The 25,835-nt window shown below is 37.3% G+C and overlaps 1 long non-coding RNA gene across 1 annotated transcript in view; it reads left to right on the top strand.

Moving 5' to 3' along the window:
* Positions 1-349: 349 nt before the first annotated feature.
* Positions 350-25,835, top strand: part of LOC148130939 (uncharacterized) — a 54,240-nt gene continuing 28,754 nt past the window's right edge. The window contains exons 1-3 of the long non-coding RNA XR_015749482.1: positions 350-2,442; positions 16,315-16,430; positions 18,054-19,639. This is a non-coding gene — a long non-coding RNA (uncharacterized LOC148130939). The remainder of the gene's footprint in view (positions 2,443-16,314; positions 16,431-18,053; positions 19,640-25,835) is intronic.

A 25,835-nucleotide genomic window follows, 5' to 3' on the forward strand; every position in this document is an offset into this window, starting at 1 on the left:
TTCATCAGTCAGAACGTTGACAGACAGATTGGGGTTATTAGAAAGTTTTCAGTCTCTGGTCTAACAATTCATTTTTGAACACTTTCAGAATTTTTACACTTTATTGGAAAATATTTTAAAGTGAATATTAAATTAAACAAAACATAAGTCTTTTCTGTTATGTAATCCAAAAGACATTTTCATGTATTATATGTTTGCCTTTGTTATTGAAGAAGAATTTAGATACTTTTGGATCTAAATCCAAAAGTTTAGCAAATGAGATATTTTCCAACTTCAGAGTAGGTATAAATATGTACTAATTTTATTTGAAGAGTTATGTTACATAAACAAAGTGAGTGAATGGCTTACTATAAAACTAGAGCAAGATTTAACATTCTGAAGAACATTCTGCAATGAATAATTTGTTTCTAGGCTGTTTGTTTATTTTGGGGTAAAATGGATTTTATTACTGTTCAATAAATATTATTAATTATTGTTTAATCATATATAAAGCCTTCCAAATCTATTACAGTGACAGTTTTTGCCCTGATAACCTACACTATTACTAATTGTCCTAATTTCTACAAAGCTGTTTCAATAATCAAACATTTCAGGAGTCATTCCTGCATTTGGAACAGAATAGGTGACTGCAGTAGAGACCGTTGCATGTATTTCATAATAATTGTTATTTTGCTGCCAGTGATTGATCTACTATAGTTTCATTTTTCCTGAAATCTGTGCCTTTAACTCTATTGACATGAATGAGTTCAGAATCATTGGCCTTCTAATAATGAAAGCAATTAGGAGAAAAAGAGGTGGATGTAGGGATGGTTAGACAATAAATAAAGATTAAAGATGCCTTTGACTTTCTAAATAGATAAAAGCAGATACCTATTTCAAGGAATCTCTAAAACAGAAATAAGGAAGATCTTTGTGTCTGTTATTCATTGGAGAGGCAGGAAAAAAAATATTATGCTTAAATTCCAGATGGTGTTTATGCAAATAATCCCTTAATGGTAAGCAGGACTAGTTCTCTTTGCCCGTATTTAAGCTTTTGCTTTTGCAAATGGTATCCACAGGCTGGTATACAACAATAGACATCTGTGCTTTTTCAAATCACTAATAGATGATTAGTCATTTTGCTTTTGAAATCCTGCAGCACAAAGATCTTGGCTTACATCTGTTTCTAGTCACTCCCCCCTCTCCATTAATAAGTTCTTGTCTTATCCCACTCCTGATTCACAAAAATTCATTAAGTCTATTGCTGTGCAAAATCTTACTTGATTTTACTGTGATACTTGACTGGACTGAAATACAGCAGAAAAATAAGCTAGAATATTGTTGGCCTAGATCAGGGGTGTCAAACTCGCGGGCCGAGTTTGTGGGTTGGATGCATCATGTGCTGGCCCTGCCCCCACCCAGTTTAGCGAAGGGGAAAAAGTTCCAATACATCATGTGACACTACCGTGACGATGTGAATTTGACATCCCTGGCCTAGATCCTGTTATATACAATGTGTGGAAAAGTTTGACAATACAGTTTTGTGTTGCAGGATATCTTCTAGGCTTGATTATAGACAAAATACTTAGTTTCAATCTATCTTTTCCTATTATTATTGAATGCAGAAGAATTCGGGAATAAACAATTCCTATAAATAAAGTTAGGGCACAGTATTGTTACAGCTTTAAAAAATTCTATTAGACTGAGGGCAGAACAGGATGTTTTTTAATCTCTTAATACTATTGATGGGCTGAAGCATCTGTCTGAAAATAACAAAATACATAGGGAAAATTCTACATGTTTGTTCTGCACAGCCAATGGTTTTAATACAACATTGATACCCAATTTAATTTTTCATTTTTGAGGGTATTTAGTAATTAAGGTAGAGATTCTCTATTGCTTGTGGCTGCATAGGCATCTGCACAGAATGATGAAGGGGAGAAGGACTGATGTCACATACACCGTTACATTATCATGCAGATATAAAAATTATATAATTATTGTTGTTTGCATGATGATGTCAGATTAAAAATGACATTTTGGTGGCTAGTGCTAGATGTCTCCTCAGTGATGTTTTGTCCACCCTAATTTATATCTAAACTGTTTTGAAGATTCCACTTTATGTTAGCAAAATATATCATGTATTATGTATACATATCATGTATATATTGTAGCACATTATATTCATGAAGCAAATTTGTATTTTTGTTGTGCAATACCTGGAGTGCTACAAATAATCATATCTAGGTAACTTTCATATTTGTATATGTCTGTGTGCCCCGCAGAGCTTTGTATATAGGATCTAAAGGTCTCATGATCCTTTTAAACTGTTCTTATCTCTTGTTGAGAACTAGTTCATACATGCGAGATGGATGATTATTTTCTTCTGTGAAGAGTGAAGCATGTGAGGATTAAAAGATGAAGTTCTGAGAAACACACAATCCTTGAATATGTAAATAAAAGGTAGGAACTGAAGAACTTCTTATTCATCCTTGAATCAACATAATTGTCCTGGATTGAAATCTGTTGTCTTGTCCTGCATTTTTTTCACCTGTCTTCCCTCCAAGGCAATGTGTGAAACCTAACACACCCTGAGGCTGCCCTTGAGTGGTAGTAATAGTGGACAAAGTAGACCACAACCTACTTCTTAGTAAGCTAGAAAAAAGTGGAATAGATAACACCACCACTAGATAGACTCACAACTGGCTGGCAAACCGTATTCAACGAGTAGTCCTTAATGGGTCTAAGTCTACATGGAGGGAAGTAAGCAGTGGGGTGCCACAAGGTTCCATCTTAGGCCCAGTACTCTTCAATATCTTCATTAATGACTTAGATGAGGGAGTAGAAGGGGAAGTTACCAAATTTGCAGATGATACTAAGCTGGCAGGAATAGCTAACACCCAAGAAGATAGGCTCAAGATCCAGATGGATCTTGACAGACTAGAACACTGGGCCGTATCTAACAAAATGAAATTCAATGTAGAGAAAAGTAAAGTCCTACACTTAGGCAAGAAAAACCAAAAGTACACATATAGATTGGGTGAAACCAGGCTCAATAACAGTAACTGTGACATCTTGGAGTCTTAGTGGACAACCAGCTAAATATGAGCCAGCAGTGTGCAGCAGCAGCCAAAAAAGCTAATGCAATCCTAAATTATATTAACAGAGGGATACAATCAAGATCAAGGGAAGTACTAATATCACTCTATAAAGCCTTAGTAAGACCACACCTAGAGCATTGCATCCAGTTTTGTTCACCACATTATAAAAAAGATGTTGAGACTCTAGAAAAAGTACAGAGAAGACCAACCAGGATGATTAGGGGACTGGAGGCTAAAAAAATACAATGAACGGTTGCAGGAACTGGGCATGGCTAGTCTAATGAAGAGAAGGACCAGGGGAGACATGATAACAGTCTTCCAATATCTGAGGGGCTGCCACAGTGAGGAAGGGGTCAAGCTATTTTCTAAAGCTCCTGTAGGCCAGACAAGGAATAATGGATGGAAGCTGAACAAGGAGAGATTTAACCTGGAAATAAGGAGAAACTTTCTGACAGTGAGAACAATCAACCAATGGAACAGCTTGCCCTTGGAAGTTGTGGGAGCGCCATCACTTGAGACTTTCAAGAAGAGATTGGACTGCCATTTGTCAGAAATGGTGTAGGGTCTCCCGCTTGGGCAGGGGGTTGGACTAGATGACCTACAAGGTCCCTTCCAACTCTGATTATCTGTTATCTGGTGTGAGGCTAAAAGGAAGAGCACAACCATAGAACCAGCACAGGTAAAAGGTTCAGCCTATTATACGTACTTCTGTGGTAAGGATGAGATAAAAGCTGTGTCATGGGGACCCAGAAGAAATTAGTGGTTGCCAGGGCATGGCTGAGACCTAGCTAAAAGGAAGCAGGGAAAAGCAGGATTGTGTCTGATTTTGAACATTCCTAACCAGGCCTTTAAGAGTATTTTGAAATGACCACCTCATGCAATTATTCAAACATGGAGCTAAGCACAACTGGATTAGTTTGAGAGGTCTGCATTGCTATTCTGAATTTTATACATTCTGTTCTCTTCAACGGAAAACTGGATGTTTTCTGACTCAATTTGTTTGGTATAAATGCAGCATCCCCTTTGCAGACTAGCTGTTGATGAAATGAACTCAGAGGTGTGAGTGTTTGTGTGCATGAGAAAAGTACTGTTGTAGAAGAGCCTGAGGGAATAAATTACTTAGTTATTACACTGTAGAAACACTCTCCTCGAGACCGAGCATTTTGAAGTTATGAAAATTAAATAATGCTGGGCAGAGGCAGATTTCTTATGGAAGAAACTAGCAGATTTTTTTTGTTACATAATGACTTGGAGAATTTGGGTATATATAAAAATTAATGGAAAATTCAGCTCTTCATGTATTTTTTCCATCCTGCTGACCAATAGGGTGAGTAAATATAGGGATTCTTCTCATGACGCTCTTTTACTTTCTGTCTGTGACACTATCAAATTAGTTGCTAGACTGATATTCTCAGTGCTATAATAACTTGCAGTCCTTATGATGATAGTTGTGTATATATCAAAAGGCAGAGCTTTAGTTGCACCATTACAACTGTCATCTTGACTTTTTTGACCACATCCTGTGGACACCTCTGGCACATGACATGGAAACTTCAGGTAAAGAAAGTGGTGAATCTTGAGTTTTATATCCCTCTTGCAGGAATGCTGCATTGAGATGAAAAGTTTGAAGCACAAAAGATGCTTATCAAGCTCTTAGCATTCTGTTTGGTTCCACAATCACAAACATTATTGAATCCTGCAAGTTGAATTATTATTATCTCTAAACTGTTCTACCGTAAGCTGCTGTCATGCCAATGTGTTGCAAATACAATTTACAGAACTCTCAGCTGTGCAGGGTAGGCATATCCCTTCCAAAATTATCCAAAATTTTGCCAGATCAAATCCTTGTTCCTGAGTTTGTGTAGGTTTTGGCACTTTCCCTAATAAATTCACTAAAACCTTCCACTATTTATTTGAAGTTGGTTTTTATTTTAAGTTGGTAAGAATTCTATTTGAGTGGGAGGACTACAGGTGACCTGGTGACCTTGTCCATCCCTGCATGGAATTAGAAAAAGGAACCTTCCTTCTAAGAGCCTTTATTGAAAATTGCCAAGCTGAAACACAAAAGAGAATCCTCCGACAAAGGAGGTCTCATTCTGATTTGAAAGAACCTTTTAACAAATTATTACTTGCCATTTCTTTGGTTGTTGTTGGTAAACTCTCAAGCACACAACCTGCCATTTAAATCTTTTAAGCTGCTGCAGCCTACCTTTGAATCAGGGCATTGTGTGAAATATGATCACTGGAATTCACAAGCCTAGTTTTGGCTTTAATCTGATAATCTGATAACTCTAGAAATAAATGCAATGTGTATTTTGGATTTGACTTGAAACTGAGGAGTGGCAGCAGGAAGAACAACACCACAGATAAGTCTCCAAGAATATCCAAAATTGTGTATTTCAAAAGGATGCTGAGCCTGCAAAATTTTCTGTGTGCTGACCTTGCTGAGAATTTGTTATTTTGGGCTTTAGTTTCATCAGATGGGAAATGGAATATTGCATTTAATTTATACAGTTGTGTTTGCTCCAGGGAAAGTTTCAATTTTGTTTCTAAAGAAACCATTATATTTATTGGCCTGATGCTTTCTCTTTGATCTCACTTCTACATGTTTTGATGACTTCCTTAGAATCTGAGGGGCCTGGGGTAATTGGGAAGAATTTCATTTCAAGCTCCCTTCTTTTCCTGTCAGAGTATCATGCATAAATATAATTTTTCAGACCATTTGTTTATCTGTTGATATTCCTTTTGTGAACATTTCAAAAGCTGGAGAAGTACAGTTGGTATGGTTCAGCATGGTTCAGTAACTATTAACTGCTGTAGGCAGTTGGAATGTTTTCATATCTGCTTTTTTGAAAAAGCAAGATCTACATCCAAATCTACGAATAAAACAAACACTCTGTCTTTAAGAGCTTAGATCAGGGGTGTCAAACTCACGGCCCATGGGCTGGATGCGTCAACGCATTGGCCATGCCCCAAAGTCATGATACATCGTTATGACAATGTGACACCACGAGTTTGACACCCCTAGCTTAGACCAATCTTTTCTCAAGTCCTAGGAAAACAACAGCTCCCCAAGAGTGCCATGTGGGATAAGATTTCTGAGAGTCAAAGTCTCAACTCATTTGAAGAAACTAGGTCAGGGAAAGCTCTCTTAGATATTAATTACAAAAGAAAATAATGAGAATTCTTCCTTGTAAGAATTGGTAATGAGGCTTGTTACAGTTTTCAAAGAATAATGTTAATTGTAACTAAATTGTGTTGAATAATGCTTTGCTTTTCTCTAAGGGACTAAAATGAAAGATGTTATGACTATATATAAATTATATCTGATTCTTTGACCTTTATTTATTCTAGACACAGCAAAAACATGTTCATGTTTATTTGCCCTAGATCAATTTTTGTTAGCCATTTGAAGTCTTCGAGAGGCCCAGAACTAAAAAGACACTCCAGTTCCCAATTGCCTTTCTTTCTGCCAATTGCATTCTAGGTCAATGGGATTCCACACACACGCACGTTGTTTTTTAAACCACTGAAGTTGATGGCCCAATTATGGGGAAATCCATTAAATAATTTATGTGATTCTATTTTATCTGATTAGTTTTATTTTCTTGAATGAAAAATATTAACCCATCTCACAATTACCAATACTTCTTATGAAATTCATCACTTATTATCTTCTTCCCTGCTAATTTCCCTCCTGGCAAAGTATTTGCTGTGACTGAGTTTGTACCTTTACTGAAAACAATAGGATTGTTCGGAAGGGGAAGGAAACAGGCAAAAAAAACCCAAAAAACAACAACAACAAAAAAAACACACCCTATGAAAGGCTTTGAACAATGGCTGCATCATATAAAAACAGCTTTAAAAATAAGAAATTATGGCAGGATAAAAAGTAATCAGAACTAAATTGCACAAAAAGTCTCCCAAATTTTCAGCTAGACTCTTAAATTTTAACTTCAGATTGTTTGATCTAGATTCAGCATGTTGTTTAAATAGTCAATTGTAATGATTTGTATAAATATAAGTCTACAATATAGTGCAACTTTTGATATCAAAACAGTTTTAAAATGCTAATTGTACTATATCAATGCTTTATAAAAACTTTTTCTTTTCTTTTTATTTGCATTACATGGTCTTTTCAGTGTTTATTTAATATTTTAAAGTGAAATGAACACACTTTTTAATTGTTCTGATTTTATCATTAAAATGATAAAAAAAATACTAAAAAAACAAAAAAAACAACCATGTAATTTCAGTACAACATCAGATGGCACATCTCAGATTTCATGGAAGAAATACAAAGCAAAAATAATATCCAAGAAGACTTCATTTACAGTCTGGATCAATATAAAAAAGAAAAATTAAACTGCATCAAGAACTATAATCAACCAACATTACTTCTGTGGAACAGCTAACCGCAGTGTTTATATATTTAAACAAACAAACAAACAAACAAATAAATAGGCATCTAATATCAAGAGTTAAGTTCAGTTTGAACTGTCTGGAAAAAAAGGATGCACTCATCCCTTTTAAAAAATAAAATTGAAATAAATGTAATTACACACTGAAGTAATAGTATTATCCATTCTTAATTTAAAGGCTTGTATACTTCGGAGATTAAAAATAATACTTTCTTCAGTCTCTGATGCATCACCTTTACATTAATGTAGACTTTATGAACAATTCAAGGCACAACTTGCCTGTGAATCCTTGAACATGGCAATTTTCTTATTATAGTTTTTATATACTATTTTATAGCACTATCCTGCATACATCCTTTTTTTCCATTTTTCCTCTGTGGTGGGTAATTAAATGTTTTCTCTAAAACACACAGTAAAATAAAATTGGAGCTACTCTCTGTTATAAAGTAGAAACAAGTCCCCATTTCTGCAAACATAGTTAATTTATGTTATACCATTTTTGGAAGATACACAGCCTTGAGGAAGGCATGACATTCTTCATGACACATTTCTCAAGGAGCAATCACAAGAGGTGCAGACAGCAGGAATTGTACTGACTAAATTAACAACAATGACAACAAGAAACTTTAAATAATCAACTTACACGTGTTGGTCTGATAATAAAATTGGCTCCATTGAATCATTAGTTCTGCAGTGGAATCATAATAAAACCAGAATGTAGTGATTCATGAAGCTCATTAGGGACAGGAGATTAAGTTCATGGTAGGATCCAATTGTATTACTTCTACTACTATTTGGATGCCATAATATATATTCTCTATGTAAATGTTTTCAGTTCAGCAGAGCATGGTGGGCAGAGCATGGTGTATCTTTATTTATATCTAATCTCTCCATAGTAATTATTTTGATCAGTCATTATCAATTTAGTAAAAAGTGTTTAATTAAAACTTTTAAATATTTAATTAAATATTTTTTTAAAAAAACACTTACTCTACGTATAAATAAAAATGTGTGTCATGTGCACAAATTTCTAGGGTGACAAAATTAGAGACCTATACATTGCACATTGTTTATATATTTTCCCCTCTCTGTTCTTCCTTATTGAAGAATTGTCTTAAATTCAGAGTTGTCTTTATTTCAGGTTAATAAAACAGCTAATCAATTTTATACTCTCTGCCCCTATTAAAATATCTCATCCTTTTATAGTAGAAATCACATGTGCATTGTAACAGTGGAGGCAATTAATTTTCCCAAAAGGATACATAAGATACACGGGTCTGTTTTGGAGAGCCAAATAAATAGAGTTGTGAAGGTATGTAGACATGCATGTACTTACAAGCATATGTTGGGAAAAAAAACCAGTAGTCACCTTCAAAATAAAAGTGATGCAGTTCTATTGCTTGCATGGCATACGAGGGATCAATCTACTGGGCCTCCATTGGCCTTAGGAGGGACTGGTGCATGAAGAAGGACTGTCCATCTGTCTTCCTAAGCATGAGATGGGCCTACCGGCTGGATTTACCAAAGCTGTTAACTTCTCTCTTGTTGGTACTTCTACCGTTAAAGCCCTATTTAATTTCTGATTGACTTCAGGCTGCCAGACAGGAACAACCAAAGTGCCAGGTGTGGCTTGGGAGCTGTGAAATGCCAAGGTCTATATTGCAGTCATAAGGCAGGTTTTTTGAAATTACACCGAAAAAACTACATAATAAAGAATGTCACATGAAAAAACCTTGGAAGCATAATAAATAAATGGCTGAAATAGTGTGATTAAATTGGAATTAAACACATCTGCATTCTATTATCTCCCAGTGTGTCAAAATGAATTAAATTCTTATCTCTTTAACCTGTGCACAGTGAGCATAGCTTTTAAAGTCTGATTCATTACATGCTAGAACACACACAACCTTGGCACCATTATAATTAGTTTCTTCTCTTTTCTAAACAGTGACAATTGTGTAATAATATCAATTCACAGCATGTTCAGTGTAAGCTGTTTCTATCTTTTTACAAGTATCTAGTAAGAACTAAACATCATTCTTAAATGTTTTCCTTTGCTGCCACGAACTTTTTCAAAGGCCAGAGGAAACGTTTCCAGGATCCCAAGGGATTCCTGTGTAACACTGGGAAAGAAGAGAGAGAACATGGGCCTGCCAGTTGCCTTGACCCTGTAAATCAGTACAAAATAAATTGTGACCTGTATGACAGATTTAGCATCCTGTGTTATTAGCATGGAGCTTTTGGATAACCCACACATTTTGTTTTGTGGCACAGCACCCTTCCTTCCTTCCTTCCTTCCTTCCTTTTCTGTTTATTTTCTCAACATCTGACCATAACCTAGACATTTATATTTTATGCTAAACCTAAAATCATTACAGTATTTACTTAAGCTCCTTTGTCTATTTCATTGGTCTGATGATTTATTTCCTAGAAAATAAATATTTCAAATGTCTACGTTTGCCTGCTGTGTTATGTGTAAATATAAGGCAGCCATTCTTGCTTAAATTTGTTTAGACCTGTATTAGAGATATGCACAATCAATTTTGTAGTTGCTACCTATTTTCTAATGCTGATCTCCAAATCCCATATGGTTAGCAAAGTTCCTTTCTTTCAATAGTGTGTCAAATTTATTCTTACAGCTATAAATATATATCTTAATAAATTGTGATATTTTTATTTATGTTTTCTGTGATGATACACATTAAAATATTTGAAGTTTTAATTCTAAATTAACTTTTAGGATTTTTAAAAATATTATTGATATATTTATTTTAGTATTTTTGAGGTTTTGTTTTATGTAACCATCATATATAATATTTTCCTTCTTTGTTATGATGTCTACAACATTTATTTACATGATTTGGCTTCTTTGGCAATTATTAACAAAATTATATACCATCTATAAAACCTTTTATACCAAAATTATCTTAAATTATATACTAGAGTAAATTATATTGATTTTCCTCACAACTCTGTACTATGATTATTTATATCTACCTTATTATTTTTTATTTGATCTATCTCTGTCATATTTCAAGAACAGTGTTAATTTTATTTATTTGTTATTCCACTTTCATTTTACAAATTTTACAAATAGCTTTATTTTACAAATAACTCAAGGCAGCGAACATATTCAACACACCTTCCTCCTCCTATTTATCCCACCACAACCATCCTCGGAGGTGGATTGGACTGAGAGAGAACAAGTGGCTCCAAATCACCCATCTTATATATCTTAGTAGGTGATCTTCACTATCAAAGTTTTTGACAGTGAAGTTGAAGCTAGTAGTGAAGTTACTGGACTTAACCTATTTTTTTTTTTGAATATTCCATATTTTTATTCACATTTCATTTTATTATATGTCCTTTCAAATGCTTCCCCCCCCTTTTTGGTTCCTTACACTGTAAGTATCTATGAAGTCCATTGGCTAACTTTAAATTATCATATAAGCTGTCTTTCCTGGAAATCAGGAGGAATATTACTCCAATGTGAATGAATATACAGTATGTAGCTCAGGATTGAACTGTGTAGTGACTGGTACTCTCTGAGCTTAGTTGTTTCTTTGCAGTAAACAAAGAACCAAACTCAGAGAGTACCAAGCACTCCATAATCATTCATTTGAAAATTTCAAGAACCAGCCTTCAATATATATGCACCATGTATAGGAAGAGGAAAGGAGTCTTGGTTCCACTCCAGGTATTTATGTACCATTTGTTTCAATGTACTTTTACGTTAGTAAAAGTTTGGAACGTAAGTACTATTATTGCGTGTTCAAATAATGCAATATTTGATTTACGGTGAATTGTAAACTGATACCACACTGCATTTTATATGATCCAGAATTCAGTTAGTCCAAGGCTGGAATTTGCAATTTATTTGTTTATTCCACCTTTTTATTATTTTTTACAAATTCAGTTGAGATTAGCTCATTGCAACCTATAATGCCAATATAGGCAACCAGCAATGACAGATGGTAACCTAGATTGGCTAACATTGCTTTTTCTGTACAGAATAATATACAGATGATTTAATGTTGTTCTTAGGATCACTGGAGAAGAGGTCAAATGTGTGTTAATTGGCTTTATAGTTGGTTGTTAAGTGGCTTTATAGCCCTCATGGATATAATCTAAAGTCTAAGATAACAATAAAATATTTATAAATTTTCCTGCATCTAGGGACAGATACCCCCGCTCCTCATTGAACAATATAGAGAGAGCTTTAACATATTTTTTTTAGGTCAGAAATGACCAGCGTCTGTACATATATTTTTATTTTACATGTATTGTATCATAAAAGCTGCATTGAAAGGCAGTGTGAGATATTATATAAATCACCTTATAGAACAAGAGTTGCTGGAATTCTGGTGACAAATCTGTCATTGTATAGAAGCAAAGCTAGTTCACAGTTACTACAATTAGTATGACTGCACTAATACTCATATCATACTGGATGTTTCGATCCCACATTTGGTTTCTATGCTCAGTCATGACATAATTCTACAAAGGCTTCATTGAAGAACAGATTATCAGCTTGCCTGGTTTCACAGGGTTAGAAAAAGAAAACAGCCCATTGTTAGGAATCCACAGAAAGTTGTGCTTTGAAAGACCACCTACCTAGAAAAGAGCTTTAGCTTCTTGATGTCAGCAGTTGAAATTCTACCTCTTCCTGGGTATGGAATTTCCTGTGGGTTAACACAAGTCTTGTAAGCAATCCTGATTTTTTTGTTGATAAGAAGGAGGGTGAGAATAGTTTCTTTATGAATATGTAAAGATCTAATCTTTGGCTGACTTGAATTGTAAAGTGGTAAAAAAATCATCTGAAGCTTTGGTTATTTCAAACAAAGTATTGAAGGATCTCCTATGACTGCTATGCTTGGATACTGATGGTTTTTATAAGAGCAGAAGTAGAGAAGTGCTGAAAGTTTATCATGCATAGAATTTTTTTTAATGCAGATAGCCTCCTGAACTTTGATTACAGGACTAACAAAGAAAGCACAGTTTTACGTAGGATTCCTAAATATGATAAGAGGACTATTTAAAATATAAACTATAATAATTTTCAGGCTGAATTGTTAAATTAAACCAAACATGGTGTGAAGGGAAGAGTTTTCAAGTCTGCCTTACAATATAGATTTTGCAAAAGAAAAGGACATAGCTGATAACTAATCTTTGGTTTTTCTTGCAGTCAAAATAAAATTATATAAGCTATACATTTGAGAATTGAAGGTCATATTACTTACTGCACAAAGGAACTATATACTGTGGGGTCCTTGGTGCTCTCTGAGGTTGGTTTTTTCCTTACAGATTGTTTCATTACCAAACTAGGTAACGTCACAGTGATAGCAGGGGGTAGGGTTTGTTCTTATTTTATATACCAGAGGCTCACCCCATCAGTTGGTGGAAGTCATCTTGGTAGTTCCTTGATTCGGTTATTGTTTACTATTAGTGTGTTTTCCTGAGTTGAGAAACAATATATTTTTCCTTCCTGCTAATGATACAGCAAATGGACATTTCATGTTTGAATGCTCTATATAGAAATGAGCACATCACTAAGAAGTTTAGTATTTTCTTTCTTTCTGATGACAATTTTCCATATGCCTGGATCTTACGGCTATTGAAATACATGAAATACAGCCTGAAGTTCTGCAGCCCAAGAAATGTTTGATCATGCAGTTCTTCTGAATATGCACACTATATGCACACATCTGTTAAGATCTGTTGGCCTCCAAACTGTAGCCTCTTGGTTTTGCTAAGATTGAGCCTTGCTCTGTTCCTCCCCATTCAAATTCCCATAGCCTTGAGATCTTGAGGCAGAATTTTGACAGCATTATGTGTTTAAGCAGTGCCTGAAACATATTGTGGATAACATCAGCATACTGATGATATTTAACTCATGTAACTGGATAACCTCCCTCAACAACTTCAGGTACATGTGAATTAGGAGAAGAGAGAATGTGAATCTGTATAGCATCACACAAAGAAAGGTTCTAGGATTAGATCTATTTTCACCACAAACACTGACTGGAATTGGCTCTAAAAGAATGAGGAGAAGCAACACAAAACCATGCCTCTCAATCTTACTTTTTTGAGCTTGCCCAGAAGGATATAATGATTGATTTCAGCCTAAACAGAGGTCACCTCATTTTTCAAAGGCCACAGAGTTCCTATTAAGTAAGATGAATTTTATTCAGCAGCATCCTGAGATTAATTTTAAATCTGTTGGTTTCATGAATGCTTGACTGACCTAAAGAGAGTAAATGAGATCCAATTAATCCAGCCACTTTACAAGGTTACTACAATGATATTAGTAGCTATGGTATTGTGATAATTTTTGGTATATTATTATTTTGAAAGCAAGGCATTTTAAGGATTTTTAAACAAATGTAATTAAAATTACATTTTCAAGAAAAGACAAAAAAAGTTGTAAGCAAGCAAATGAAGCTATACCTCAGATAACATATGAATTGAAGTCTTCTATGTGCAGTACAAACTCAACAGTGCTCAACCAAATTAGCTTGTGAATCTTTGTAAGTAAAAGTTATGTCATCTTAAGCAATATCTATGCAATCTGACATTTTTTTGAAATTTTGAACATACAATGTCACAAAAGGCAAATAGCATTTAACCATTGCATCTATATGGAAGAATTTCAGTTTCAGTTAAGATATCTCAGATAATCACTTATATAGCTATGCTGCACCAAATTCTTTAAAAACAAAACAGACATTTCAACCAGAATTTACAACAAGGTTATGTTTCTATTATATTTTCTCATGATGGTCCATACTATTTATATTGATTTTCACATGAGTTTTTAGGGGAAAAATTACAGAATTCCACATACAATATTTGTCTGAATAGATGATAAACTTGAATGATTAGGACAAAAAAACATCTCTTCTGCCTCCTTCAGTATATTCTCAGTAAATCTAAGATAATGCTGTATTTTAAAGCGAAGCAATTTGGAAAGGAATCTAATGCTTTTTCTGATAAACATAGTGGTTCAACTAAAAAATAAACACATTTTAATTATGTTTCCTTTTGTTGTATCTATTAACTCAAATTTTAATGATAAATTTGTTCTTTGCTCTGTTTCCTTTCTGTCTTTGTGGAATTTTATTGGATATAAAGCTGTAGAAAATAGTTAAGAAGCAACTTCCTATATTTATTAGTAAATTTTCTCAGCAAGAATTAATGTTCCCTGCATATTCCTCTCCCTTGCACTCTTCAAATTAAAAATTGACAATAAATCTCTGGAAATATTATTGAGGTGTAAATGTTGAAATCTTGGTACAAAATTCAGAAAATGGAGGAGGATTCAGTGGAAGATGTTTATAGCAAGGGTGGGCAATAAATTTTCCCAAGGAGCCACATGACAAATTGGGACTGCTGTGGAGGGCAGCTGCCCCCCCCAATACTGCTGTCCCACTCTTACACCCAACACTGCCCTTTCCCAATAACGAGTGAAACCATCTATGAGCCAGATGTGGGCTATGGGTTGTAAAATGTCCAGGACTAGTTTATATGTTTGGAAGGCTCAAAATAAAAAAAAAATTTAAATTAATATCAAATCTCTGAAATTTGCATCAAACAATCAATCAGAATAGAGCTGGAAGGGACCTTGGAGGTCTTCTAGTCCAGGCTTGCTGATGTTGGTGGGAGAAAGAAAGAGAGAGAGAGAGGGAGAGAGAGAGGGAGGGAGAGAGAGAGAGTGGGGGGCAGGAGGGAGGGAGGGAGGGAGAGAGAGAGAGAGAGAGAGGGATCCGATCTAACCTCGGAAGGCTGGCGGTGATGTTCTCTCTCTCTCTCTCCCTCCCTCTCTCTCTCTCTCACACACACATTCCTCACACACTCCACCCCCTCCAAGGCAGCCACATTACTAACCTGCTTTTTAGCTCTGCTCTCAGGGGAGATAGGGAGAGGGAGGGAGAGAGAGAGAGAGAGAGAGAGAGAGGCAGAGACAGAGACAGAGAAAGACAGACTTTGGCTTCATGCAAGGAAAGCAGCAGAAGCAGCAGAAGTCTTTCTTTCTCTCCCCCAAACTCTGCCAGACACGGGTCTTTGCCAGTGCAGCCTCTTGGAGCAGGATGCCTTTCAGGATCCCAAAGACCCATTTTTGGTGGAGTTTGGGGGAGACAAAGAAAGACTTTTTCTGCTTTCCGTGCCAAAAGCAGAAGAAAGAAGCGGAAAGAAGCAGTCCGGCAGGCCAGGGAATGGGTGGGCAACCCCCCCCCCCCCCCCCCCCCCCCCCCCCCGTGCACAGTGCGAGCCTTGTGTTCCTGGGCAGTGGGCGCGGTCCTCCAGCCTGTGCGAGGTGAATGGCCCCCGCCACCAATTTCCGACACAGTGGCTGCGGACCACTTACAACCACTTCGTCTCACCCCCTCCTCACGCCCTACCTCCTCAAAAGAAGCTCCTCTAAAGTCCAGTCTTTTCTTAAACCGTCCAGTGAGAAGCACCTATACTTTGGGAAGCTGTTCCACGATTAAGTCCCACGTTGGAAGTCCAAAGTCCAGGTGCTTTCTCCTTGAGTTCACCAGTCCTTGTCTTGTTTGGCTTTGAAATCCTTCTTCTTTGTCTGCTCCTCAAAACTAATACTCTTCAGCACTTGGTATTAGCCATTCCATTAGTCCTGTTCCAAGAATGTATTATGCACTCTTTGCTTGTTTGTCCTCTAAGTACAAAACTGACAGATCAAATTTGTTTCTTCTTCTTGTTATTATTATTATTATTATTATATTATTATTATTATTATTATTATTATTATTATTATTATTATTATTATTATTATTATTATTATTATTATTATGTAGTGAACCAAATGAAGAACCACATTCACAACTCTTCTGGCAATAGCTCTGCTGAAATGTGGATATGGGAACATAGTATGCATTTTGATTGATCTTCACATCAAGATTAATCCATGAAAGTAAGGTATTTTATTATTTTAGTGACAGACCAGATGGTGCCCCTTCTCCTTCCATGTACAATGTCAGCTGGGATAAGAGTTACTTATGTACTTTAAGAAACTGTGATATAATAGCTTCTGCTACCACATTTGAACTAGCAAGCTAGTTCAGAAGTCCTGAAAGAGGCCATTTAGTTTATAGTTTTCTGAGCTTTGACAGAGGTAGAAAACTAGATCTGCCACTGCTTCCTTCCTCAGTGCTCAACCCACCTAATTATAGAACATGCTTTTCTCTAATATTTTGGATAGATGTCTACCTGGCAAAATTATAAAAAGTTATACATGCTCTCTAGGAAGCTTATTTTTCTGCTGAATATGATGTTAACATTTAACCTAAATCTGTCTTTGTGATTCCAAAGTTATATTGGCATTTCTACTAAAATTATGGTTCCAGATTCAGAAAATAAGAATATTTATTCTGAGTATATGCCTGTGTGTTGATGGGTTACACCCTCCTTTTATGTTGATGCAACATTTAATTATGTTTCTATCTTTCATTCATACAGCAATTAACAACTATTTTATGCCAGATACTGCATTTATAAGACTATTGTTTCTGTTAAACATAGAAAGTCAATTTAAACCAGATTGGGGACCAGCAATATATGAAGCTATAGTTTTCAGATTTTTTGGCATTCATTATAGTCATAAAGATATGTTTTATCAGTTGTCTACCATTCTACCAATATTACAAATATAACACTACTACCATTGTTTACAATTTCAAGAGCCAGTTTGGTCTAATGGTGAAGGCACAAGGATAAAAAGCAGGAACCCATAAGTTCAAGCCCTGCCTTTGCCATGAAAGCCAGTTGGATGAACTTTGGGCAGTCACTCACTTTCAAACCAACCCACCTCTCAGGGTTGTTGTGGGGGAAAACAGGAAGAGTAAGGTGTGTTAGATATGATTGTGACTTTGAGTTATTTGTAAAAGTAATAAAGGTGGCATATAAATAAAATAAATAAATACATACATTTTATGATACCCTATGTTGTCCTTGGACCTTGAGTTTATTTGGAGGTTTTAGCAGAGGGGTACAGCTATTGTATACCTTTGATAAAAAAAAACAGTATACTCTTTCTATTTGGGATAGTGGTCTTACAGTATTTTATCAAGCTTGCAGCTGCCATTATTCCAGCACATGGTGTAATGAGGGAGGATGGGGATACCCACCTAGTCAGCCAGATCAGCTGAAACAACCTGAGTGATCAATGGGGTGACAGATGTTGCAGCCATATCGCCTTCACAGTTTGTGCTAGTTAATGACTGCAATAAATGTCAGGGTTCTAAGTAATACAAGTTATATTTAACAGTAAATTATGTTTAGGCAAGTAGGAATGAACCTTAAGTTCTGTTGACACCAGCCAGAGTATAGATTAACTCAAAGAAGTAGTACAAGATCAGAAGATGTAGACAGATCTCACCCATAGAACTGTGAAGAGTCAGACATGACTGAATGGATATCATCATCATCATCATCATCATCATCATCATCATGTATCTGTTTCTTATGTGCAATTAAAAGAAAGCTTTTATAATTTTCGAACATGCCACTATATGATTCTGATGTTACTCTTTTCTAGGGATGGGATTCTACCGGTTTGGCCCAGTTCTATAGAACCAGTAGCTCTGAAGAGCAGCTTACACCGAACCGTTTCTCTCTGAAGATCTTCTGTTCTTTGGTTGGGCCCACCCACCCGTCTGGACTCTAGGCTGTCCTTTATTCTTACCTTATTTGCTTTGCATGGCACAGCTGAGTGCCGCGCATCAGCAGGAGATGGTGATTGCTTGCAGGAGAAATTGTTTCGCAAGTACACAAAGCGTGCACTCACCGAACCGGTTGTTATTGCCTAGGATCCCACCCCTGCACTTTTCCCATGCCTTTGCCTAAAATGGTCCCATGAAAGTATCACCATGCTAAAAGTCAATGCTAGGCACTATTCCAATGGAGTTTGTGAAGACAAGGCAGATTTGTGCATCTCTTCCTGAAAAGTGTGCCTCTGAGGCTTGCCTTCTGTTAATCTCGTATGTCATTTCAAATTGGCTTGTTTGACAAAAAGACACTTTAACCTTGGAAGATCCTTCAGAGCTGCTGCTGTCCAAAAAAAAAAAAAAAAAGACTAGCAAGAAGACCCAACCATATCATTTTTGCAAGAACTACTCTGTGGCTCACTGTGCTGTAAATGATATGACTTAGAAGTCCAGCTGTGTATAAGTGAGACTCACCCCTCCTAAATGTGTTTCTATCTTATTTAGTTTTATGCCACTTTCTGTAAATGCTTGTTTAAACTCCAGTGCACAGAGTCCTATTAGGGATGAATGGGAATTTAAAAAAATCTCAGTCATACTATTCAGCAGATATCTAACCAGTTTCTGTATACAACAATTATACCTCTGTGAACATGATTGCAAGAAATTTAATACATAATACATTGAGATGTATTGTTTAGTTCCTCGGGTTTTTCAGCAGTCTTCCTAGTAATTTTCCTGTCACTTCAAAAATGTGCAATTTAGTAAATAGCCTTTGGTGGCATTTGGAGACTACTCCAAAGATTGACATTAACAGAGATGATAGCTATGAAGCTTGGTTGGCTCTTCCTAACTTTAATTGAATATGGATGGGTGAGTACCATGCAACCATTTTAAGGTAATAAGGTTTGCTCCATAAAGGTGCAGTGATAAAATACCTCACTTATTTAATTGGATTTCATTCATCTTATAGGCTGTTTGAGAACATATTGTACTTTGGAAGGTTATTTAGGAAGCTTTTTGAAATAAAATGGAAAATTACCTATATTTTGGACCTGTCATTCAAATGCATTCCAAGCAGTAGTGAAAGTTTATGTCACTGAAATTTTCTTAGCTGAAACAAAGATAGCAACTGTTTTCTTTAGCTACTTGCTCTCCACATACCACATTTCTGGAAGGCACCACTTTGGGGAAATTGAATTAATTGCAAACTAAATAAAGTTTAATTACTCATCATGCTTTTGTCCTTTGTAAACTAGCAGTCCTAGAATTAAAAGTTACTACTGGATATTTGGAAAACTGTGCTAAGTTTTATCCATTCACTTCACTCTACAGGCAGATCTACTAATATGCATGGCAGGATGCTCCAATGTGTCTGAATAACTGCTGCCAAAGGCTGAAGGAGAATATAGGAGCCAAGGTGAAAATTCTGTTTGCAAAGTGTATGCTGGGATTGGAAATACCTTTTTAGAGGCATTCAGTATGGCTGCTGTTGACAGTTCAAACAAAATGCTATGGGATATGACATCTCTTGGCTACAACTTTACCCATAGAGGGAAAACAGGATTTCTAAAGCAATTGAAAGACATTTGCATAGCTGACAACTCTTGAAACAAAACATAAAGTCAACTCAGGGAGTCTACTCTAAAGAGCCAATTTTGATGAAAGGCGCCTGGATCCCAAATTCTGGCAATGAACAGACTATATTTCAAGAGTGTTGTATTATTGTTGAGAAAGGAAGAAAAAGATGAATGCTCAGAAGGATTGGCAGAGACTAATTTCAACTGCCAGCTGAAAAATTCTGCAGCCTTCTGGCATTTAAGTGGCACTTACTGTACAGTAAAAAGTACCTAGCATTGATGTTGAATTTCAGGCAAAATACAGCAAAAATATTTCCATTTCATGTTTACAAAAGAGTCCAAATGTGTGTTACCTATGATACCCACCTGAATATTCAGGTCACCAACCTAAATAATCTTCAGTCATGTTAGAGCTTTTAATATAACTAAAAACTCTTGTTCCATACTCTTGACTGATGGTGGAGGACCTTGTAAAATCATAAGGATATAACGGATTCTTTGGCATTTAAAGCAAACACTTGTTTATATATTAAAATAATACATACCGTATATACTCGAGTATAAGCCGAGTTTTTCAGCCCATTTTTTGTGCTGAAAAAACCCCCCTTGGCTTATACTCAAGTCAGATTCCCCCCTGAAAAAAAAATGGTGTGGAGCTCCGGAGCTGGGCAGCCGCTTCCCTGCTTCCGTGTTTCCTTTGCAACTTTTAAGCATGGGGGTAATCGGAAGCAGAAAAGTTCTTGCATGAGGATATATTGTTTTTTCTCTTTTTTTAATTGTTTTTAGGGGGAAAGACCCACTGCCATGTGAGAATGCTCAGACACGAAACCTATCCGCCCGAAAATTAGTGTGTGTGTGTGTGGGGGATTTTTAACAGAGGGAAGATGTAGGGAGAAGGCAAAAGCGACGGAAGATCCTTCAGGGGAAACTGAGGGGGAGACTCACCCTTGGTCCAGATGAGCCCCCTTCCCCGCCCCTAAGGAAGCAGAGGCAGCCAGCAAGGGCAGGCAAGCCCCACTTCACGGACTCTGTCCGTCCTCGCTCCCACCCACCCACCCCCACCCACCCAAAGCCACGAAGTCCCCCAATCGCGCAGCCCAGAATCGCCCTCCCTCAGGGGGCAGCAAGGACGCCCGGTGTTTCCTGAGACAAGAAGCTCTGCCGTGCAATGAAAGTGCTCCTGGCTCTAGGCTCGCGTCTCAGAAAACAACGCGAGCCGAGGTCGCTTCTGGCTCCACTCAGCTTCGCTCCTCCTCCTCCCGAGCGGACTGAAAGCAGCTGGGGCTGAGGAAATGAAGCTGAGCGGAGCGAAGCGACTAGCTCGCGTTGTTTTCTGAGCCTAGAGCCTAGAGCTCAGAAAACAAGGCGAGCCGCCGCCACCACCTCCTCCCCTCCTCCCGTGCGGACTGAAAGCAGCTGGGGCTGAGGAAACAAAGTTGAGCGGAGCGAAGCGACCTCGGCTCGTGTTGTTTTCTGAGCCTAGAGCCTAGAGCTCAGAAAACAACACGAGCCGCTGCCACCACCTCCTCCCCTCCTCCTGAACGGACTGAAAGCAGCTGGGGCTGAGGAAACGAAGTTGAGCGGAGCCAAAGCGACCTCGGCTCGCGTTGTTTTCTGAGCCTAGAGCCTAGAGCTCAGAAAACAACGTGAGCTGCCGCCACCACCTACTCCCCCTCCTCCCGAGCGGACTGAAAGCAGCTGGGGCTGAGGAAACAAAGCTGAGTGGAGCCAAAGTGACCTCGGCTCATGTTGTTTTCTGAGACTGCGAGCCTAGAGCCAGGGCGCTTTCATTGCACGGCGGAGCTTCTTGTCTCGAGAAACACCAGGCATCGTTGCTGCCCCGAGGGGAGGGCGATTCTGGGCTGCGCAATTGGGGGGACTTCGTGGCTTTGGGTGGGTGGGTGGGAGCCAGGACGTTGACTTTAAGTGCTGCCGACCAAGTGTTTCACAAATACCAGTGGGACCTCCGTCCACCACCACCCCTCCCTCTTTTGCCTCCACCACCACCCCTCCCTCTTTTGCCTCCTTCCTTCTGATCAAACAGGTTTTCCCAGTATTTGCTCACAGCTGCGTGGTAGGCGTTGAACGCTGGGATTTCTGATTCCCCTTACACGAGCATGGATATTCTGCGGAGTGTTTTCTTCCAAACGCCCCACGGGCAGAGAACACTGACTTTCATGATAGTGAGATCATTTCCCAAATTAATTGATTCACTAACCCAAAAGAAGAAGATGTTGATGACAGTGGGAGGCAGGGTCACTCTCCCTTGCCGAAAAAGCAAGAGCCGTTCTTATGATCTCTCTCTCTCCCATATACAGTCAAGCCCTTTCAGCATGCGCGATCCACCCGCCGCTTTGACCTTGCAAATGCAAAACCCCGGATTTTGCATTTGCAAGGTACAAAGCTCCGGCGGCAGATCGCGCGTGCTGGAAAGGGCTTGACTGTATACGGGAGAGAGAGAGAGAGAGATCATAAGAACGGCTCTTGCTTTTTTCTTGCAAGGGAGAGAGTGACTCCTGCCTCCCACTGTCATCATCATCTTCTTTGGGTTAGTGAATCAATTAAACCTTTCATGATAGTGATATCATTTCCCAAATTTCCCTTAAATCAGGGAAGAAATCACAAAAAAAACCTTTGGACTGAGAATAAGCCTGTTCCTACGATGCCATTTTTGTTCACTGCAGTGTGAAAAGTGTGAAAAAACACACTTCTTTTTCTTCATCTTCTTGTTCCCTATTTACTGGTCTCTTTCAAAGAGGAAATTGTGAACATCAAACTTATTCTCAACTGTCCTAGTGAAAGTTTTTATTGGTATCTATTTTTATTTTTGAAATTTACCAGTAGCTGCTGCATTTCCCACCCTCGGCTTATACTCAAGTCAATAAGTTTTCCCAGTTTTTTGTGGTAAAATTAGGTGCCTCGGCTTATATTCGGGTCGACTTATACTCGAGTATATACGGTACATTGTCCAATTATATTGTATTATTAAACAATATAATGGTTAAAACTTTGGAATTGAGACTATTAAGCTTCAGGTCTCAGTCCTAGCATAAGACATAACTAGGTTCTTTTATCATGTTTACTCAATCCAAACTATTCATGATGAATTGCTGTCATGAATAAAGCAACTCCTGCAAATGAAGCTTTGAGTGGAAAGCAGGACATTAATGTTATAATAAAGAAGACACACATAAACAAACTGTAGCTATAAAGATATGAAAAGATTATTCACCAGTATATTTTCTTCCACATCATCTACTTCTGTAAGCAACTACTGAATGGGAAAGTAGAGAACATACATTTATTGTCTATGCTTGGAAATGGATTATCTGCTGATTTGTTACCAAGAAACACTTTACAGTTCAAGGAACAGCACTAAAGTAAGATGTTGGATTGGATACATGGGTTTAATCAGTAGGAAGTTGGGTCTAAATCACCTTGAATAAGAAGAGATAAGGTAACCAGTATGGCAATTCATACACACACACACACACACATACACACACACACACACACTGCTTTGGTTACATAATTTACAGTAGGTACTAGCATTTACCACAAGGATAAATTACCCCTTCCCATCTGTAGAATGTTTAAATGCAAGAATCATATTGGATAGATTAATTTCTAGAAACAATAAAGCAATTTCCTCTAACCATTACGAAATATAATTTACAAATATTTCCTATGTCTTTGGAAATAAGGGAACATGTTTTCTGAAGGGTCTAAGTTAAAGTTATGGTAAATATTTGAGAAGCAGATATTAAAGTAATGGTAAACATTTGAGAAACAAGTGTTTCTCGAATGTTTACCATTACTTTACTGTAGTATGTCCAAAAATGTGTTTCCTTACTTCCAAAGACATAGGAAATATTTGTAAATTATATTTCCTAATTGCTTTTGTGCTTTTGCCAAGAAAATGACACAGAGATGCATTTGAAATCGGCAAGACTCAAGCTCAAAAGAAAGCTTTACATTTTAAACATGTTATGGGAACCTGGGGTAATGATTTACATGGTGCTAAGCCTGTCATGAAATCATGAAATAATACATGTAGCATTTTTCCAAAATCAAACTAGACAATCCTTTTGTTCTTCTACAATGGAATTCTTGTAAAGTTGGAATCTCCAACAACCCCAATATTCTGCTAAGCCTTTAGCATAAGGGAATAAAAGAAGAAGTAATGTTTGCATCCCCCTTCTTCATTTGGTTGTTATATGCATAGAATAGTATTCTATCTACATCAGGTTCAAGAGTGGGATAGAGTTAATAATAGTTTGAATGGCAATGTTGGAAGGATGTTGTATCAAATATTTTCCTTTCCTGGAAGCCCTTTATGGGATTCTGTGCTGTTAGAAAAAGTTAGTTTTGTGGTCAGAAACATTAGCCTCAGACGTAGGAGGGAATTATTAGTTTGTAAAGTCAAAAGAGGAAATAAAGATTGGTTTCTATGATGTCGTCCTAGAAAATTAACAAAAAATGAACTGAATTAGAAATAACTGAACTGTTATCTTTGTGACATGTATCCTGATGTGCTGGGTGGGCTGCTGGGGGTTCACAGGGGTTTGGGAGATTCTCTAGCTAAAGTTCTGCAGTTTGGAGAACCCCCAACTCCCACTCCTGGCTGGCCCTGCCCTGTCCACCCCGCCCATGTGGGAGTCCCCACGTGGCCTGTTTGGATGCAGGTAAGTGCAGGGCACACATGGAGGCTTGGGGAGGGTGAAAAACGGGCCTCCCAGAAGTTCAGGAAAATCAGAAATAGGCCATTTCTGGCTTCCAGAGAGCCTCTGGAGCCTGGAGAGGCCATTTTCACCCTCACGGAGGCTTGAGGAAAGCATCCGCAGCAGTGGTGGAATTCAAATTTTTTTACTACCAGTTCTATGGGCATGACTTGGTGGGCATGGCAGGGGAAGGATACTGTAAAATCTCCAGTCAGGGGTGGTATTTGCCGGTTCTCCAAACTACTCAAAATTTCCGCTACCGGTTCTCCAGAACTGGTCAGAACCTGCTGAATACCTCTTCTGATCCACAGCCCAGGGAGGGCAAAAATGTACCACCACCCCACCATGGTGCAGGAGGCCAACTAGGCCACACCCACCATGGCCATACCCACCCAGCAACTGGACAGAGAACCCGTTGCTAAAATTTTTCAAGCCCACCCCTGGCTGTATTCCTACACTGTCACATTACATGCCACTTGATCTCCCTACAAACTACTGTCACTGCTTAGATAGGATTATCAGTATTAAGAAATATTTATTCCAATTGTTGGAAGCAATTTACACTTTTAGCTAGCTTAAATCTGATAAGAAAGTGATGGCCCATTTGCATGATGGCTCTGGCAACACAAATGGACATAATTGTGATTGAATTTTAGTATATAAAATTTGATTTGTAAAATGATTTCTGAGATTCTCAGTATTCATATGTAATGATAAATACTTGTAGCTCTTAGCCAAGGCTTTGTCATCTTGTTCATTACTTTCTCAGGATACAGACGTTCAGGTATTTGTTGCACTAGAAATAATGCTAGATTAATGTCAGGCAGAATCAGTTTTAAGAGATTTTCTTTTTAATTGTGATTTCATTTACTAAAACACTATTATCCACTGAAAGGAGTTAGAAAAATTGTGGCTTAATCTTTTCTCTTTGAATACATGTAAGGCTCTGAAATTTGTGGTTAATACCAGTGGAGGGATTCAATTTTTTTTTAAAAACAAATTTTATTAATTTTAAAGACAAACAAATCATCATTAACCATTACATACTTGAACCTTTTTCCATTATAAATTTTACAAGTCAAATAAAACCTTATTTTATACAATATAATTCTATTTTAAACCATTTCCATATGAGCATACAAATACCTCTTATCCAGTTTCTCTTTACTTCTCTTTACTCTTATTCAATTTCACTATTATTATTTCATCTATTTCTTTCTGACTTGGTTACCATTATTCTCATTCTATATTTCTGCAAGGTTTTATTAATTCTCCCAAAAACATAAACACACAACACACAAACATATAAAAAATC

The sequence above is a fragment of the Notechis scutatus genome, chromosome 4 (genome assembly GCF_049901735.1).
Source record: "Notechis scutatus isolate UNSWTSFEM ecotype Mainland chromosome 4, rNotScu1.2, whole genome shotgun sequence".
NCBI lineage: Eukaryota > Metazoa > Chordata > Lepidosauria > Squamata > Elapidae > Notechis > Notechis scutatus.